At 40.3% G+C, this 6084-nt stretch overlaps 1 long non-coding RNA gene across 2 annotated transcripts in view; it reads right to left on the bottom strand.

The window, feature by feature from the left end:
• Positions 1-5570, bottom strand: part of LOC102020185 — a 76796-nt gene extending 71226 nt beyond the window's left edge. For both annotated transcript variants that reach the window (XR_001233329.1, XR_001233327.1), the window contains exon 1: positions 5118-5570. This is a non-coding gene — a long non-coding RNA (uncharacterized LOC102020185). The remainder of the gene's footprint in view (positions 1-5117) is intronic.
• Between the last annotated feature and the right edge of the window lie 514 nt (positions 5571-6084).

Raw genomic sequence — 6084 nt, forward strand, 5'->3', positions numbered from 1 at the left:
AAAAAAAAAAAAAAAAAAAAAAAAAAAAAAAAAAGAAAACTGAAAGCTCAGAAAAATAGACTTTTGGAATTTGTTTTGACCAGTTTGGGGTCTTAAATGTCTTTTTGTTTCTTATAAAAATGATTTTTAAATTTTATGACATCAAAATGAGTCATGATCCACTTTCTTATTGTAAAGGGATAATTTTTAATTTTCTTTCAAAGTTATACCATGGATATTTATCTTGAAAATAGCAGTAAACTAGAAACCTATCAAAAAAGAAATAGCACATTCCTCTGGTAGCAAAACCACTGTACCTTTTCAAATGAAAGTCACTATGAAATATTTATCTTGCTCTCAGAGAGCTTAAGTTTAGAACTGGTATTCCTAAATTATTGTACTGAAAGTGGAGACAGATGAGTGAAAATTGCCACCAATGGCAACAAACAGAGTTCACAACCCTATATTTAGAGCTTGTGAAACATATAACCAAGGCTAATGAATCTGAAATTTCAAGCAATTAAAAGCTATGACAAAAAAAGACACACATTCTTACCCTAAAATATGGGTTTTCTGGTCATTAACTGTAGTTTTAATTATTCAAACTGTATATTTTGCCTTATTCTTATATTTCTACAACAATGTTGCTTTATTTTCAGTGTTTACCATTTCTAACAATAATGTTTCCCCAAATTTCTCCTGAAGGGTCCCGCAGCGTTCTCTGCATGTATGTGAAGCACATAACCATTGACTTAAAGTTGCCGTTCCCCCAGGCACATCTGCCTTGCTCAGGAATGTTATGCGCCCTACTGAACCACAAAACCCTGAACTGGCTGCCGTCAGTTCTGTAGGCTTTCCTCAGAGCTCCCAAAGGAGAAGGGCAAGGAAAGTATCAAGGCATCCGTGCACGAGAAACAAGGGTAAAGTACATCAGTAAACAGCAATTATCTTCTATCAGAGAATGCAGAGATTGCAAGAGACAGGCAGGGGCAAGACTGAAAGTACAGTGCCTGGAACCTGCGCTTCAGCATGCCAGAGCGTCAGCATGGAATTTCCATGGAGAGAAATGACTGGCGGCCAAATAAATTCCTAAACAAGAGTCAGAGTTTGACACTAAGCTCACTGAGAGTGTGGAGTAGAGATTGATTTGATTGACATTGCTGTGAAATGTATCTAGCAGAAGCAGGTAAAGATGCCCACTGATAGTCATTTATACATCTATCACAGCCAACCTTTAACCCTTGGGTTCCCTTATCCCAAACCTTCCCAACAATCAGCACTCACACTATCCATTTCGCTCGATAGTCAATGCATGCAACCGTGTGAGTATCCATTTTCTATACCCATTTTCGTGTATTCACGAGTAGATACATAGATGATAGGTGGATAGATAGATAGATAGATAGATAGATAGATAGATAAATAGATAGATAGTTATATAATTGTTCAAGACCCCAATATACCCAAATTGTACTTCTTTCTTAGTAAGTTTTGGAAATCTCAGGGATATAGATCTTATTCCATGATCCTCAGTAACTGCATAATACTTCATGTTATTGATTGACAATTTATGTTCCTGGGTGAAAATTCATCCAACCCTTCTCTTAACAATGAGTATTCAGTTTGTTTACATTTTTGGTCATTTGCTTCCATAAATAACCCAGCCTGCAGCAGGTCCTTATTTAATGCCTTTTGTGTACCTGTTCAACTCTAGGAATGGGGCAGCAAACAAAACAAAGCTTCTGTTCTTATAGAACATCTGTTCTAGTGGAAAGGACAGGCAATAATCTAATAAGTAACAATATTATCCTTTGTATGAAGCCAAATAAGGGATAGAAAGTTAGGGATAATTTATTTATTATTTTGATGGGATAGTTAGAAAAGACCTCTTCAAGAAGAGGATGGATCAGGTATCTGAATGACTGGAGGGTGTAAGCCACGAGGAGGGTTAAGTAAAGGAAAAGCAGGGCTGGGGATTTAGCTCAGCGGCAAAGCACCTGCCTGGCAAGCGCAAGGTCGTGAGTTCAATTCCCGGTACCGGAAAAAAACCGAAAAAAGAAAAAAAAAAAAAAAAAAGTAAAGGAAGAGCAATCAGAAAGAGTGGCAGGCACCAAGGTCCAGAGAGAGGTCCTGAGAGGTCCATGCTAGACTGCTGGAGAACGGATGGGGATGCCATTGTGGAATGGGGATGCCATTGTGGCTGAGGCACAGGAGAGAGAGGCAAGCAATTACCTCAGAAAGGTATCTTGGTCAGGGTCCAGATAATGCAGGGTTAGAAAAAGCCACGATAAACATTCACAGACCTTGGTGGAGAAGTCTTCCCACAACGTTATCACAATTCACACATCTACAAGCAGTCAATGAACATAGGCTGTGTATGAACACAGGCTCCTTTGCAGCCATTTGTCAGCTATTTGAATCTTTTTTAAAAACATATATACTCACAATTTGAAATTAAGAATAAGAAAATATAGCCTCTTTACTGCGGAATTTGGAAACATTTTGCTAGCAGGTTCACAGGGTGAATGGAAAGAGATTTTTTTGCGGTGCTGGGGATCAAACCCAAACCTCATGCATGGCAGGCTCCCACTGAGGAGTATTAAAGTCAGCTAGCAAGAATTGTAAAGAATTCTGGGCCTGAGACCTGGAAGATGAAAACCTAGGGAGGAGCTCAGTGTAGAGAGAAGACCACATTTCCTAAGAATGCATTGGAGAATGGATTCAGTTGTATCAGCTGGACAATAATTTGGCTGGGATTGTGCATAAATCAGAGAAAAAAAATCATGAGTACTAGTTCCAAAGACCTGGTATTTCTATAACTCTACAAGAAGATGATTGGAAATATGGGCAACCTTAGTTTTGATGCGTCCTACTGGCTAAAACCAATCACAAGGCAACATTTTAGAAGAAGCACTCCAATAGGATGGATGGAACCTGGGGTCGTATCCACAGCTTACTAACCATGGGATCTTGGTTAATAACCCCAGCTGAATAATGAGAAAACATTGAGAGAGCCAAAATTGAGGAACATGGTGCAAAATTCCTGAACAGCATACTTCAGTTTCCAATATAAGGAAAACAAGGAAAGGTGGAAAAGTCAAACCCGGACTGGATGTATCTAAGGTGTCATGAAAACTGCATGTAATATGGAGCCTTAGTCTGAAGCCCAAAGGGAAATAAAAAGATATTATTTATTAAGAAAACTGGTGAAATACAAATAAAGTGTGTAGTTTTTTTAAAAGAATAAGAAAATATTTTATATAAAAATATACAAATACAAATATTCTTGTTAGTTTATCATGTCTGTCAAGCTTGGAGAGATGTAGATATAAAATCCACCAATAGAAAACAAGACAGTTTCACAGTGAAAAAAACATCTCAGGTTAAGGAAAAAAGAAACTGGTATAAACGCATGCCCAGTGGCCTCTGGGATAATAGGCATCAGGGTAGAACTGGGAATTTAAAATTGCCTGTATCAACACAGGGCTACTGCACAGGATATCTGCTAAAAGGTCCACTATGCATGAAAATGAAAGACAATTCTCTAGGCTGGAAGGAAATGGTCTTGCAAATGCAGCACCTCGCGGTTTATACGAGGTTTATACATCCCAACAAGCCATCCTAAATTGAAAATGGTGCCCATTCAAAATGTGTTTAATAAGCCTAACCTACCAAGCATCATCGCTCAGCAGTACAGCTCACTACAGGTCTCAGCTCTTTCCCTTCTGACGACACGGCTGACTGGGAGCCACCGCTCACCACCACTGCCCGGAACTCGCGAGAGCATCGTGCCCCACCCTGCTAGCTTTGGAAAAGATCACAATTCATAATTCGTAGCATGGTTCTGACTGAATGCCTATCACTTTCACACGTGGTTACAATTATAAGTTGAACTGTGGCAAGTTGAGGGTCCTCATGCCAAAATTTTGACTTTGACACTGAAAATGTAACAAAGCAACTTAAATCAATAAATATGTGTGAAATGAGTCAAAACCAAAGCAAAAGGAGCCCGTTTTAGTGCTCTTTGTCTCAACTTTTTTCGAAACTTTTGGTTTCATCGTCTTAACTGGGCGTCTTGTGTTCTGCGAGGGTGGAAGAGGACGGAAAGGGAACAGACAGGAGAAGCACAAAGGCCCGAAGGTCAGGGGGAGCAAATCTTTGAAAAATCAGGATCACAAATATCTATTCAAGTCTCGCTGCCTTCTCGTGAAAAAGGCTTAAGGAAGTCTTAAGACTCTAATATTTACAACATAGGAAAAAGCTACTTTACACTGAAACTTGTGGCATTTTTAGATGATTATAAAACACTCATTTAAAACAGCCAGGGCCTGGGAAATAGTTCAGTGGCACAGATGCCTGCCTGGCAAGTGCAAGGTCAATTCCCAGTACAAAAAAGAAAAAAAGAATGAATCAATTATGAACAATATATTGGGCCAGGCATGGTGGCACATGTCTCTAATCCCAGTACTCAGGAAGCTGAGGCAGGAGGATTGTTGTGAGTTCCAGACCAGCCTGGGCTACAAACTGAGCTCAAGGCCAGCCTGAACTGCAGAGCGAGACCCTGTCTCAAATAGACGAAAAATAAAAATAAAAAAATAACACAGCCATATATACTCTGTATTTGCTGAAAAGGAGTCTACGAAAAATCTTAGACATGATATTGATTCCACCTCAACTTCAAAACTCCCATCGGGAAGAAAAAAAGCCAGAGGATGCTGGCTATTATAATAAAGCCTCTATCTCACTGGGATCACTAAATTTTAATTTGTATCTTGGGCTTAAAGAAAATGAAACAAAAAGAAATAAGAAAAAGGCCTTCTAAAAGCCAAGCACTCCATAAAATTTTAGTTGCACTCTCTAGCCATCCTTTGGCTCTTAAAATTCTGATCACCACCCCCCAAATAAAGCATTTCCTGTAGTCTAGACAACAAAATCTGCTTCCATCTCAGAAAAGGCCCTTGGGAACCTAGGATCTGTCCCCTTTCACGCACGCCATATAGGATTCTACATGAGCCGGGGCTGTATGTCGCTTCCCCACACCGGCAGGATCCCCGCGAGGTGGTGCTTCCTATCACGAGCTAACGTCTTCACCAAATTCTGCTTGAAAATACATTTGTTCCTGTTTTCTTTTCACTTACCTTGTGAAGTCTCATCTCCCTGACATTGGCAGTGGCTTTGGGTGTTGGCTAAAGAGAAAGCAGCAAGCAGCAGCAAGGGAGGTGATTTCCTGTGGAGCAGGCAGCTTAGCACAGCTAAGTCCAGGTCAACCTCCAAATACTAAAACCGAGAAGTCAACAATAGGTTAATGTCAGGCAGGTGAACTTCTTCAGTATACGCGCACATAGAGTTGTGATTATTGTCACTGCTGGGTTTTCTTTCACACTTCTGCTTTATGACAAAATATTTTTCCACCTTAACAGAGCCTTTTGTAACAGACACAGTTTTGAAAAAAGGAAGCCCTTTTTCTTTAAAATACACTCAGGAACCCTTATATGCACCCCTGGTAGCAACAGAATAGATATTTTAATACACGGAGGGCTCTAAAGTAAGAGAAATACTTCCTGACATGGAACCTTCAAGTACCCTGTGGGTCTTGCTATATAGCTAGCTTGGACCAGACCAGTAAGGAAAGTGGACCAGGAAAAACATGCACATTGTTTAGCCCTAACCTGTGCTTGTGAATTACATGAAGAAGAAGAAGAAAGAATTATTTGTGATAATAGGATTAAGTGCGTGATGCCGGTGTTAAGGTTGTGTGATTACTAAATTAGTCCGCTGACTGGTTTGACGTAGTTCTGGGTGTGGATAATGGGAAAGCCATGGACAGACTGTAAGGGACAGAAAGAGGGTCGCTGCTGTCTCTTGCTGCTTTGCTGCTTCACCGCTTGCTGCCTTGCTGCCTTCTGTCTGCCATGAGCTGTTGGTGCTCTGCCTTGCCTCTCTGCCATGCCGCCCTGCCTGAGAGCCATCTGACTGTGAGCAGAAACCTCTACCGGCTGAGCTACAATAAACCTTTCCTCCTTAAACTTCGGGTGTCAGGTATTCTGTCTGAGAAATGAGAAAAATAACCAAGACATTAAGATGGGGAAGGTTTACTGAATATAA

Source organism: Chinchilla lanigera, unplaced genomic scaffold (genome assembly GCF_000276665.1).
Source record: "Chinchilla lanigera isolate Chin_1 unplaced genomic scaffold, ChiLan1.0 scaffold00002, whole genome shotgun sequence".
Classification (NCBI taxonomy): domain Eukaryota; kingdom Metazoa; phylum Chordata; class Mammalia; order Rodentia; family Chinchillidae; genus Chinchilla; species Chinchilla lanigera.